We start from the raw sequence: 15,035 nt of genomic DNA, 5'->3' as shown, positions 1-15,035 counted from the left end.
AATTCCTTCGGGTATTCTTGTCACTAACCTTTCTAGGATTGGAGCAAGAAGATTGGATGAATGACAAGCACAAGGTATGTCCAACCAATCATCATACAACATTGAATTAAATTCATCCAAACTTGAATTTTGTAAAATTCAAGCTTGGGGGAGTACTTTACATAAAAACATCCTTTGCCATGTTGCTATGTTGGTTGTCCCTACCTTTGAGACATGCTCAATTTGTTAAATACTAATCACACCACTTCATCTCCACTTGAGTAGATCTCTATAAATGCTCTCATGCTACCTTTATTTGCTTTAGTATATGTCTAGGTTTGGAGTAGTTTCATTTATCTCTTAATTAAGCATGTTGCTTAGTTTAGGAATGATGATCTTACTTCCAACGGATTTTAAATTAAGCATGGTGCTTAGGTTAAAATGCCCTCCTAAATCAAATTAGACATGGTGTCTAGGTTGATTTTTGAGCCGATAGTATGCTATAGTAGATATGGGATATTTTGTTGGACTAACCCCTGCAGGAAAACTTTCAATATCGACCTGGGAAGTCCTGAGATAAACACACATTGGAGACAAAGAGAGAGACACATGAAGGTTAACAATTTACACAAGGAAGGCATAGCTCACAAGAGATGATCCATGGAGGGTGCCACAAACACGATGCACAACCGCTAAGAAAGGAAAGCTTCCACAAGGTGATACTGTACCATCACTCTACAAGTAAGGTAACATCTTAAGGTACTTGACTATCACTTTTATAAGCTTCTCCATTGGTTCCGGCGTTCACATGAATAAAAGAGACAAATATGTATGATTTACAACTCTAGATTAACCAACCCAATCGATTCAATATGTTTAGTCCTTCCACCTTTGTGATCACACTCCTAATCATATGAGCTAAAATGTTGCACATGCAATCTTTGGAAGATATATAAAAAACATAAGTATAGATAGATTATCTTTCCATTAGGTTGAGCGATCTGATCTGACAAATGCTTTAAATGCTACACTCATGATCTTATTATCCATCAACTTTGTCTTGCTCACTATGCTTAAGGTTAGAGAAGAACAAAGACACTTTTGGTTCTGTTGGTGTTTTCCACCAACAGGGCACATGCACTTGATCTCTGCCTTGTCTCTATGAGCAGGTACACTTCGAGCAAAATATGGAGGAGTTTTACAACTCCCAGACTTCACCAAGTGAAGAACCTAGATCTACAAGCACAAACACACTGAGCAGGATGCTGCCAACGCCACACTTCGAACTGCTGGGCAAAAGAAGAACATGGGTAACACCGTATCAAGAGATGTAGACATCAAGGTCCACACCTGAATCAAATGACGCACCTAAACAATGAACACAGTGAGAAGTCTTGTTCAGAAGACTTAAAACATTGAACCCTCGCCGAAAGGTAAAATCAGTAGTTATCCATATTTATCCTTTCAACATTCCCTTTTTCCCTTAAATTATTTACTTTCCTTAAATGGCTTGTTAGATAATCATGCTATCTTGAAAAGAAAATAAAAATTTTAAAAATAGTAAGCCCCATGTGAGTATGCTCATGCCATAAAACCCATAAGTACATTCACTGTGGTGGCGTAAAAATAAAATAAATATATTCCTATCCTATAAAAATGAAAAGATAAAAATAAATTTACGATCCTATCAAAGAGAGTAATATTTATTAGAGGAAGCTCAACATGATAACGGCTAAGAGATTTTATGCTAACACTTAACCAGTTCCACAAAGCTTTGTTGTCTATTTGAGCTCCACAGAATTCAAGGATCAAAGAAGACTAAGCAGACGGAGGACATCCTAATCGCTGTCAGGGTGCTGCCGACATTCAAATACACCTTCGCCATCTGCTAGCTACATCAGAAGAAATTACGTCAAAATCCAACTTGGGGGAGAGCACCCCCATTTATCCAGCTAAGTGTTCTACTCACGTTTATACTTTACTCAAATAATAAAAAGATGCATAATCATAAAAACCCAAATAAAGATTTTGTGCTTATATATATATCTTTGCTTAGTTTGCTAAATAAATAAATAAATAAATAAAGTTTGCTATGAACCCTCATGATAAGCTCTCACATGGAAATGATGAATAGTTGCTCTACCATGACTAGTTCTCAAAATTGAAATCCCTCTCAAGTTTAGGCATGACTGTTATTAATTAAGATTTGCTCTAAACCTGAACTTGTGGGAAGGGTACTTGATATAAAGTCTAAGTCATTAACGGATACAATATGGGAAGGTTGAGCTGCTGTTTATCTGTTCCTAGAGATGCTAGAATTCTAGAGAATTTTATCTCTGAAAATCTTTAAAATGTTCCAGGATGAGTTCCTGTATGATGAGAGTTTAAAATCCAACCACAGCCATATATACATGCTTATTAGACTATGAACCATACATTTACTTTTTACTGCTTATGAGCATTGAGTGTGGTCAAGCTATGTAGACCCTTAGGAGCTTGTCATGCGGTTAAAATCAAGATTCACTTGCACGTTCACTCATACATGTTGTTTCTACTCTGGAAGTATGTATCCACATACATCCACTCATTTCCATATCCAGATTCACCCAAAATTATTCTACTCCTAAATAGGAGAGAATAGCTAAAAACATTATCCTATCCCAGTTATTCCCTGCGAAATAAATGCTCGAGATATTTTGGTTACTACCACTTGCTACATTATTCCAGGAGGGTGAGTGCTCTGAAAAAAAGGTGAATACGAGGAAATAAAAAGGGGCAAGTGGCCGAAACCTCGAAAAAAAAGAAAAAGTGAGACGAGAGGTAAAAATGGACAAGTGTCCGACAGTAGAATTAGGGGTACAAGATACCCACCTGAGAGAAAAGAAAAATAAAATATAGAGTATCTCATTCCCCTCAAAAGCCTCAAATGCAAGGAAAGTATGTGCCCCCTCAAAAGAGCAAAAGTAGAATTAGACTTTCACCATTATCACCATTCATTCGCCACACATGCACATCTTGATTTGACTTATTGACTTGTTCTTCTAGATCCATGGTTTGACTATGCAATAAATGTCTTGTAAGTATGTATTAGCTGTCTCCCACCTATGAGCTCCAGATATCAAAATCTTATTAGAGTAGGGTGAGAGAGAAGGCAATGCCACTATGCCTCATACCAAAAATACCACATACTTTGAGAGAAGGCATACACCATTACTACCTTGGTAAGGATCCGGAAATACCACAAAAGAGAGACTAGAGAGAGTCATATAAAGAATCTCTGAGTTTTATTTGAAAATCTGCAAAAACTCCAGAGCTATAGTTAATCGAAGAAAAAGAGACATGGCGCTTGACTAGACCGTTCTATCTTTTAACTGCTCAAGACACAAGTGACAGTTGCAAGCCCCTTGGTGGAAGGAAAAATGAGTAAGTTTAAATCTTAACAGTTTACCCTAACCCAGAGATGAGATCTTGTTTGAACGCATGTGTACCTTTAAGGCATGAAACCACTATAGAAACTGTTGAGTCCATCCTTGCTCAGGGACGAGCAAAGATTAAGCTTGGGGGAGCTTGTTGACGGTCCTTAATGCTCACATTTAACCGTCAACTAATCATGGAAAAGGATCCAAATGCAACCGACACCTAGACTTAGGGTTTTATCCAACAGAATTCCACGAGTTTTGGTGTTTGTCTATTTCTGCAGGGGGTTATCATGAAATATGGAGGAAAGGCCCACACGTCGGGTTTACATAGAGATATTAACGTGTGCGCCAATTTTCTATCATCTAGAAGACTCCAGAAGCCACGGGAACGAACGGGAGGCCGAGCAGGCCTAGGGGCAGGGCGCCCGCCATCCCCCCTTGGGCGCCCGCTGTTGATATTTGGGAACCCAATAAGGAATTGATCCGCAAGCGCACGGATATCGGTGAGCACTTCACCTGTGAGGTTATCTAGAGTATCATATTTATTTTTTTACCACTAGGAGAAAAAGTGCATCTGACTAACCCAGTCTATTACTACTAACCTTTAGGCTACAAAGAATGTTTCTCGATGTGAGTGATAAATAGAGAAGACTACAACCGTAATCTCCTTCTAACCTTGGTAAGGATGATCTACTGTTCTACTGGGGAGGCTAACAGAATCTAGACACCAGAGAGGATGTTCAACCCGCACCAATAAACCCTATCCTTCCTGCTAACGAGATATGGTCTGCAAAGGTAACTCGGAAATGTCACATTCCTCGCTACTACCACAGTCTAGCTAGTCAGGGAATATCTATGAGTATCCTAGCCCAAACACCATGTCTACGCTAGAGATGATTACTCTAAACTCTACGCGAAGAGATTAAAGTAAACTCATAAACCAAAGAACAATAAAACAAGAACTTACTAGAATTTAGAAGTCGAAATACTGAAGAATCCTAGGAGCAAGCTTCGGGTTAGGAGAACTTGATCCCACAGGTACAACCTCGGAGTAGACACCGACAGGCCGGGCTTCCTCCGATCTACACCTCCACTCTATCTCTCTCAATCTAGTAGAAACTAGAAGATCTATTTGTGCTCACATTGGATGCTAAGCCTAAAAGAAATTTTATTTAGAGGAGAGGTATTCCTTCGAGGGCTCCTCTCAACTCTATGATGAACTTGTCTCCTTAAAGTCCCCTTAGGTGAACGTGAGCCATTGGATCAACCCGACATTGATTGGACGGTTATCCTTGATCCTTTAGGTCGGTGGAGCGTCGTCCGCGAAAAGAGTTCTGATTGGAATCCAGGAGGGGGCGGGCGCCCTGGTCCTCAAGGCGGGTGCCCTGGGCCAGGCCACTTTCGGCCTCCGCTTTGTTCCCGTGGCTTCTGGAGCCTTCTAGACGGTAGAAAATTGCGCGGTGCGTTGATATCTCTATGTAATCCCGACATGTGGGCCTTTCTTCCTTATTTCCTGATAACCCCTTGCAGAAATAGATAAACAACAAAACTCGTGGAATTCTGTCAGATCAAACCCTAATTCTAGGTGTTGTTTGCATATTGGTTCTTTCTCTTGTTTATTTGATAATTAAAACTGATACTTAAGAACCGTCAACAAATACCCCCATACTTAGGCTTTTACTTGTCCTCGAGAAAGGGATGGTTAAGAACAATATCTGGGGTAAAACATTTTAAAACATTCTCTTCATACCTGCAGGGTATTAAAATCCACTGTGTACTATAGTCAGGGAAGTATATGGTTAAGAGTAGAGATCCTTTCTTCTCAATCTTTCCCTTGGAGTTTTTGTAGATTTTTGAAAAGAAATTCAGCATACCTTTATCGTCATAGGTTCTCAGATCACTCATTATCTTTTTATATATCACACTGAGACTATTTTAATTTGCAAAAATTCTCAAGCATACTTACTTTGTATTTATTGCCTGATCAAAATGGGATCCGAGTAGAAGAATGTCATACTCTTAGATCAAAGACTTTGGAAATTAAAAACTTGTCAACTCTTGCTGGCATATTGCTTTATTAGAGGGACCATGGGCTATCATTTTCTTTCTTTTTCTCTTTTTTTAAGTGGATACCGAGGTACCCCTAATTCTACTGCCGGACACTTGTCCATTTTTTCTGCAAGGTTATCGAGCACTTGCTCCTTTTTACTTCCTCGAAATATCTTTATTTTTGCATAGCCCATGCCTCTAATGCAATAATACTTCGGAAGAGTGAATCTTTCTGAATAAATGTCTTGATCTGAGGAGCATGATAAATCTCTCAACAAGGGTCTAACTCATTTTGAACAAACTCAATACAGAGTAGATAGCTTTTATAATCATAATTAATATTTTCAGTTTTATCAGGCATATAAAACACTGAGGATGGTAGCTAGAATTTTGAAGATTTTGAAATAAATTCTCCAAGCAACAATGATATCAAGAATAAGACTCATACTCTACCATCTCACATTCCATATTGACTTAAGTAACACAAGGTTTTTAAAATGATTTTTCAATAATTGCATGTTTCAGGAAATATCACAGAGTGAGATTAATCATGATTAGAAACATTTTAATCTTTTTAATTTATCATGTCAAAAACAGTATTCTGCATAATCCAAGATACATATGTGTATGTGTAAAGTAAGTGTGCAGAGTGTGTACCTGAATCGTGGAGTGGTGTAGTCGAAGTGTGTTTGGCATGTCGAGGGATCTCCCCTATACTTGTTTTCTGCTTTCTTGCACAAAAATAAAGTAGAGACACACAAGACATAATCATAATAATAATACTCTTTGTTGATCTTGAGGCATTTATTACAAATAACTAGTAGTAAACTGACGATAATAGTAGCAAACTGATGATAATAGTAAATCTAAACTGAATTTAAAGATAGATAACTAAGATGCATTGCCTCAAGATCTAATCTAGATAACTTTGCGGCGTTCTAATTCCTTGATCTTCTTATTGGCACTAGCAAGATCATGCCTAAGGCCTAGTATAACGGTGTTGTGGTTAGAGAGCTGCCTAGTGATGGAGTTAACCGAGGACTGTAGGTCTATGATGACTCTGTCTAGCCTGCGAACGTCCTCATCAATATCTACTATAGTCTTGTGACGCTTGGGAGGTGTCTCAAAAGCATTGAGAGCGTGCTTCGGGGCTGCCTTTGGAGGGATGAAACAGACTTTGGCTGCTCTAATCCCTTCAAAGTAAGGTCTCTCCTCCTCGTAGTGTAGCGAATGCTGCTGATCTCACCGCTCCGGTTGGTCTTGACTCCAACGACCCTCTCATTGGGTCTAGGTGGAAGGGGTTCGTCTTGGATGATGATCCCTTGAGAAGTAGGGGTTGTGGCGGTGCGGTGAGAACTGGTTGAGCATGGTAGGATTGGGTGGAGCTGCGCTGGCGTAATGGCATGGCTTCTAGCTGTCGCTCTGTGTTGGCCGGGACGAGAGCACGGGCGTCGGGGTCTTCTTCAGGCTCCATGTTGAGGTTGAAGAGGACGACTTCCCAATCATGGTGGAACTTCTCGGCCATTGGAGCAGCGAGGGACTAAACAAGCTCTAATTGAAGAAGAAGAGAAGGCTTGGGCGGATTGGTGTTCGAAAACTGATGTCAGGGGTCTGTTTATATAGGGGTCAAAAAGTGCCTCTAGGGGTTGTTCGGGTTGCTCCCGTCGATGTGCGTGCGAAACTTTCCATCTGAGGGATTATTCGGATTACCATAAGTGTGTTTTCCATAACAGAGGAAATCGGGACCAAGAGGGGTCAGGAGCTGGGCGCCCGCCCACCTGATCAGGGCGCCCGCCCTCTCTCTGGCTCCTCTGTGGGCCCGCTTCCTCGAGCGTGTTTCTAGATGCAAAACTTTTTAGGAAAATATATGTATGACCCAAAAACATCAGATTAAAAGTGTCGGGCTCTAACTCTCCATGGGAAGGTAAAAATGGACTTTCTTCTAATTCTTTATTGGGCTCTAAAAATAATTTAAGACGTTGACCATTTACCTTGAATAACGTACCTTCGTCATTTTGAAGTGTGATAGCTCCATGGGATGATGAATTGATCACCTTGAATGGTCCTTCCCATTTGCTCCGGAGTTTTCCATGCCCGAAAGCTTCACCCTGGAATTAAAAAGTAATACCTTATCTCCGGGTGCGAACTCCTTCTTCTTGATTCTCTTGTCATGCCACCTTTTGACTCTTTCTTTGTAGATCTTCGAATTGTGATATGCTTTCTCTCGCCATTCTTCCAATTCTGATAGTTGCATTCTTCTATGATCTCCAGCAACATCTAGGTCCATATTCCATCTCCTTATGGCCCAGTGTGCTTTGAACTCTAGTTCAACAGGTAGGTGGCAAGTCTTCCCGTACACCAATTGGTATGGGGACATTCCAATTGGGGTCTTGTATGCTGTCCGGTATGCCCAGAGTGCATCGGGTAACTTGTCTTTCCATGACGTTCCCATTTCATTCACTGTCTTCTGAAGAATATTCTTGATTTGCTTGTTGGAAGTCTCTGCTTGGCCACTTGTCTGAGGATGATAGGGGGTAGCGACGTTGTGACAGATTCCATGTTTTGATAGATATTGCTTGAAGCGTTCGTCGATGAAGTGTGCTCCTCCATCACTTATCACTACTCTGGGGACTCCAAATCTTGGAAATATAATTTCTTCAAACATCCTCTTTGAACTGATGTTATCGGCATGTTTGCAAGGTAGTGCCTCTACCCACTTGGAGACATAGTCAACTGCCACCAAGATGTACTCACACTTCTTTGATGGGGGAAATGGACCCTGTTGGGTATTCTTAACATCACTACCAAAAGTAGACAGATTTCTAATTCTGATAACGGTGCCAAAAATGCCAAACCTATCCCTCATACCACTTAAGCCAAGTTGTCATCCCCAGCATGACATGAGAGACGCGGTATTGAAATATGCAATTGCTCTTCTAAATAAATAATGAATGGGATCTGCAAACGCACAGATTAATACAGATGTAGCATTTTAACCGAGAAGTATTCCAGGTATCATTATTTATATTTTTACCACTGGGAAGGGATTAGCAATCATCAATGTTGATTATAGAATAGAATATGAGATTGAGTATCTATCATTGCATGTATAATTGAGAACATTTATCTAACTCTTTCATACAGGGGTAAGTGTCACATAAAAGATATATGAAGTAATGAATGGTGACAAAGATAATTAATCTGATCAGCATAACTTAGCCACATATAAATATGATAAGCACCTCAATTAGATATTCTAGCAAGTCATTAGCATGGTATTAGAACGAACTACAAGAATATTTCCTAAGTTATTCTCAACTATATAGTCTGACATATCATAGTTAGTGCAAGTATACTTAGCAATCATTGCGAGACAAGACTACGCCCATGCATAGTGATATTAGCAAGGAAAATGAGAAACATCGTAATCACTCCCCTATAATAATGTTGCTCTTCCAGCCCAATACACGAGAGGGGGACTATATAAGAATCAATGAAACTGTCACTATCACGAACTACCCCGCGATCTGGCATATTGGGTACAATCGTAGATAAATACGGTATAAGCACCACACCTACACAATATCTATCATTTACCCAGGGATCTGATGGATAAACGCTATACGATCCTAAACATGTATATAATTCCAATCTAACTAAGCCAAGTATATAACTGTGATAGACTAAGAACAATATAATCTTGAATATAGACAAGTAGAGCAAAGTCATAAGCAATATATTGAAGTAGAACAAAGTCATATTCATAATATTGAAGAACAAAGATGAACAATTAGAAGAACAATTAGAGAATTACCAAGAATCCTCTTGACAGATCCGGAAACCAATCGAAGATTGACTCCTTCTAGTTCTCATCCTATGTAGCTATGCTAATCTAGATGTCTAATTGATGTGGTGGCTCTAGGCTTGATCAGAGGCTTCTTCTCCCTTGAAGAATAATGAATTAGGGTTGAGAGGCTCTCTCCTCCAGGGGCCAGGGGTCTGGTTTTATAGTCCCTTCAAGTGAATATGGGCCGTTGGATCAAACCGACATTGATTGAACGGTTATCCTTGATCCTTTAGGTCGGTGGAGATCGATCCCGAAAGAGTGTCCTGATTGGACTCACAAGGGGAGCGGGCGCCCTGGTCACCTGGGCGGGCGCCCAGGGCCAGGCCCCGTTCGGCCTCCGCTTCCTTCCCGTGGCTTCTGGAGTCTTCTAGATGTAAGATAATTGCGCGGCACGTGGATATCTCTATGTAATCCCGACGTGTGGGCCTTTCTTCCGTATTTCCTGATAACCCCCTGCAGAAATAGACAAACACCAAAACTCGTGGAATTCTATCAGATAAAACCCTAAGTCTGGATGTTGATTTCATTTGGATCCTTTTCTTTGTTTATTTGATAATTAAATTTGATACTTAAGGACCGTCAACAAACTCCCCCAAGCTTACTTCTTGCTCGTCCCTGAGCAAGGATAGACTCAGTAATGGATCAGAAGTTGTTGCAATACCTTTAAAAGTTGACGGTACACATGCTTTTAAATAAGGTCTCATCTCTGAGTTAGGGTAAACTGTCAAGACTTAAAACTTATTCATTTTACCTTTCACCATGGGACTTGTAACTGTCACTTCTGTCTTGAGTAGTTAAAAGATAGAATAGTCTAGTCAAGTGTCATGTCTCTTATTCTTGATCAGCTATAGCTTTGGAGTTTTTTGTAGATTTTCAAATAAAACGCAGAGATTCCTTGTATGACTCTCTCAAATCTCTCCTTTGTGGTATTTCTGGATCCTTACCAAGGCAGTGATGGTATATGCCTTCTCTCAAAATATGTAGTATTTGTGGTATAAGGCATAGTGACATTGCCTTCTCTCTCACCCTACTCTAAAAAGGCTTTAATATCTGGAGCTCATAGATGGGAGATAAAATATACATACTTACAAGACATGTATTGTATAGTCAAACCATGGATCCAAAGTAACAAGTCAATAAGTCAAATCAAGATGTGCATGTGTGGCGAATGAATGGTGTATGGTAATGATAATGGTGATAACAATGGTGAAAGTCTAATTCTACTTTTGCTCTTTGAGGGGATACATACCTTTCTTGCTTTTTGAAACTTTGTGGGGAGAATGAGATGGTCTCCTTTTCTTTTTCTCTCAGGTGGGTATCTTGTACCCCTAATTATACTGTCGGACACTTGTCCATTTTTAACTCTCGTCTCACTTTTTCTTTTCTTTCGAGGTTCCGGGCACTTGCTCCTTTTTATTTCCTCGTATCTCTTTTTTCTCTTTTCTCTTTTTTTACAGCACTCATCTCTTGAGATAATATAGCAAGTGGTAGTAACAAGATAACTTGAGCATTTATTTTACAGGGGTAAAACAGAAATATTTTTGGCTATTCTCTCCCAGATTAGGAGTAGAATATTTTTGGGTGGTTCTAGAGATGGAAATGAGTGGATATATGTGGATGGTACTTCCGGAGTAGATGCAGCATGTGTAAGTGAACGTGCAAGTGAATCTTGATTTAACCACATGACAAGCTCCTAAGGGTCTACACAGCTTGACCACACTCAATGCTCATAAGCAGTAAATAGTAAATATGTGGCTCAAAGTCTAGCAAGCATGTATATATGGCTGTGGTAGGAATTTAAACTCTCATCATACAGGAACTCATTATGCAATATTTTAAAGATTTTTCAAAGATAAAATTCTCCAGAATTCTAGCATCTCTAGGAACAGATAAACAGCAGCTCAACCTTCCCATATCGTATCCATTAACAACTTAGACTTCAGATCAAGTTTTCTTCCCACAAGTTTAGGTTTAGAGCAAGCTTTAAATTATAACAGTTATGTCTAAACTTGAGAGAGATCTTTAAATTTTGAAAATTAGGCAGAGCAACCATTCATCATATCCATGCTAGAGTTTTATTATTAAGATTCAGTTTAGCATAGCCACTTTATTTATTTATTAAACTAAGCAAAAGAGATATATATATATAAGCATAAAATCTTTATTTGGTTTTCGATAGTTATTTATATCTATATTTTAATATAGTATAAGTATAAAGATAAATAGAAATACTTAGCGGGATAAATGGGGGTGCTCTCCCCCAAGCTGAATTTTGATGTAATTTCTCTTGATGTAGCTAGCAGGTGGCAGAGGTATATTTGAAAGTCAGCAGCATCTTGATAGCGATTAGAATGTCTTCTCGATTCTTAAATTCTGTGGAGCTCAAATAGACAACAAAGCTTTGTGGAACTGATTAAGTGTTAGCATAAATATCTAGCCTTTATCGTGTTGAGACTCCTTGATAAATATTACTCCCTATTTTTTTATATTTTCATTTTATAAAGGAGAAAAGAAATATTTATTTTATTTTTATGCCACCATAGTGAATGTACTTATGGGTTTTATGCCACTCGTATACTCACATGGGGCTTACTGTTTTTTTAACATTTTTATTTTCTTTTTAGGATAGTATGAACATGATTAACTAAGGAAACTATTTTAAATAATTGAAAGGGAAAGGATAACTACCAAGTTTACCTCTTGGCAGGACGTTCAGTGTTTTTAAGTCCTCCGAACCGGACTCTCCGTTTTCTCAATTGCCCTGGGATTCGTTGGGTGGCGGAGTCGGTACTTCCGGCGGCACCTCCTCTTCGTGTATGGTTATCTTCTCTTTCCACACCTGACTCGGTGCTACGGTCTCCTCTGGATAATTTTGTTTAAACTGTATGTCTTCTGACCTTACAACTTCTCCTTCGTAGTCTGCCCATCCGTCCTTGATGATTTCCCTCCTCTGGTTGCAGTTGCGTCGTTTTCTGACCTGCTTAGAGTCTTCAACGATATAGTTAGGGTCAGTAAAATAGCGGCGTACCTTCTCTGAGGGGAAGTGCATATGGACTTCTCCGGTTCCAATGTAGATGATTGCTTTAACGGTGCTAAGGAACGGTCTTCCAAGGATGATGGGTGGATCGTATTCGTCTTCTCCCATGTCAATAACCTGAAAGTCTGTGTAGACAAAATGATCGTCTATTTTGACAGGGACATCAGTTACTATTCCTTTGACCTCTCAAAATATCTGATCTGCCATCTGGAGCTGAATGTATGTTGGTTTTAAGGGCATGGTTCCGAACAAGAGCCGATAGGTGACTGCGGCCATTATGTTGACGCCCGATCCGGTGTCGCAAGTCGTCTTCTAGAAGTTATATCCATTTATGGAGCAATAGATGCTTGGCATTCCTAGGTCGTCCTTCTTGGTCAAAAATGGTGACTTAAGTTGATGATCTTGGCCTCCATGAACTGCAGTGACCATCTTAGCTGACTCGGTCCACACTTGCTTGTTCATGTTCCTCCTGATGGTCCTCTTCCTTGATTCACATCTGGATTGATCTAGGATTTGTGTAGTCTTGTTCTTGAAGGAAAACGTCTCCTTCTTCCCTTTGATGTAGAAACTGATCTTGGCAGCACTAGCGTAGATGACAACTCCCGAGGTGTTTAAGAATGGCCTCCCTAAGATGATGGGTGCCCTCTCATCATTACCGGTCTCTATCACCACGAAGTCTGCTGGGGCATATAAGGTACCAACTCGGATACAAAGGTTCTTCAATATTCCTTTTGGAAAACTTATCGTCTGATCTGCAAACTGCAAACACATGGTTGTTTCTAATAAAGGATATGTAAAGAATTTTTCATAGAGTACCCTAGGTATAATGTTGACACTAGAGCCAAAGTCGCAGAGTGCTTCTGGGACGTCCAGCATGCCGATGGAGATCGGGATGACGGGGCGTCCTGGATCGCCTCTCTTGACCGGCAGAAGGTCAATAGTAACTTTAGTGACGGGGTTACTCCAATTACCTGCATCAAACATGTCTACAAGATTTGCAGATTCTAATCCTTCCGGTTGTGATGGTATACCGGGGTTAGTAGTAGGAACAGCAGCAGCTATTTGATTTAACTGAGATTCAATCATTTTATTAAAGCTAATTTGATTCTTGATGGCAGTAGAGAAATTATCCATTCTATTATTTATATTTTCTAGCATTTTATAATTAGATGCCAATTTCTTAGATAGGTTATCCATTAGCTTTCCTTGATTAGACACTAACTCTCTCAGAGGTGGAAAATTATTGTTATTGTTGTTAGAATTATTACCTTGATAGTTACCTGAGTAGTTAGGCCTCTGTTGATTCCAACCTTGGTTTTGTTGAGGACGGTTGTAGTAGTTGTTGTTGTTATTGTTGATGTAGTTCACATCCTCAAGCATCTCAGGGCAGTGATTGCCTGAGTGTCCAGTGTCGTAGATGTGCATAACTTCTTTCTTATCTCCAGGTCTATATTCGAGCTTCTTCATGAGCAGGTCTAGCTTTGCAGACAACATGTCTACCTCCTTGAGCTGATGCATACCTCCACCTCTCTTGCGTGTCTGGGTCCTCTCTTCATTCTAGCTTTGGTTGGACGCCATCTTCTCCACAAGAGCTGTGGCTTGTGATATAGTGAGTGATAGGAATGCTCCTCCAGCTGCAGCATCCATGGTTTCTCGGGCACTATTGACGAGCCCATGATAAAATGTCTGCATTAGTAGCCAGCTCTCCATTCCATGATGGGGACATTCTAGGATGTAGTCTTCGAAGCGCTCCCATGCTTCTAGAACATATTCATCATGTTTTGTTGAAAACTTGTAAATTTCCCACGGAGAGCATTGGTCCTGCCCATGGGAAAGAACTTAGCCAGAAAGTTCGTGGAGCAGAGTGCCCATGTAGTATTTTTCTCCTTTGTAGCATAGAACCACTGCTTCGCTCTCCCCAATAGTGAGAATGGGAAGACGCGAAGTAGTATAGCATCTCTGGGGACTCCTGATATGGTAAATGTGTTGCAAATCTCCAGGAAGTGTTGGAGATGAGCACTAGCATCTTCGTGTGCCTTCCCACAGAACTGGTTGGATTGCACCATGTTGATAAGTCTAGGCTTGAGCTCAAAGTTGCCGTCGATCTCTGCAGCAGGTCCAGTGCGGATGTTGTCTGTAGTGGGGGCTGAGAACTCTCAGATTGATTTGTTTGCCATGGCTTTGAACTCTGAAGACAAATTCCGGTGATCTTCTTGATTGGATGAAGCTTCTTGCTGAAGTGTTCATGATCTCTTCTTGAGCTTGGCTCTTGTTTTTCTAAATAACACTTCGGGGTTGTCAACAAAATTTCCTGGAAGATGTCTGCTATTCATACATTACCCTGCATCAGATAAAATAGAAAAATATCGGGGTAAAACTGTATGAGAGAATTGATAAGTTCAATCATATTAGTGATGCGAATGATAACTCAAAATCCTATATTCATTCCTGATTAGTAATCAACCTTCCCCGGCAACGGCACCAAAAATGCTTGTTGGGTATTCTTAACATCACTACCAAAAGTAGACAGTTTTCTAATTCTGATAACGGTGCCAAAAATGCCAAACCTATTGTTGGGTATTTTAAACGCAAACAGAAAAATCCGCAAGCGCACGGATACCGATGTAGCCTTCACCCGGGAGTATTCCAGAGTATCGATTTTCCACAGAGAACGTGAGTGTACTAATTAAGAATCAAGATCGCC

The sequence above is a fragment of the Sorghum bicolor genome, chromosome 6, assembly GCF_000003195.3.
Source record: "Sorghum bicolor cultivar BTx623 chromosome 6, Sorghum_bicolor_NCBIv3, whole genome shotgun sequence".
Lineage (NCBI taxonomy): Eukaryota > Viridiplantae > Streptophyta > Magnoliopsida > Poales > Poaceae > Sorghum > Sorghum bicolor.
Note: the sequence above shows the minus strand (reverse complement) of the source record.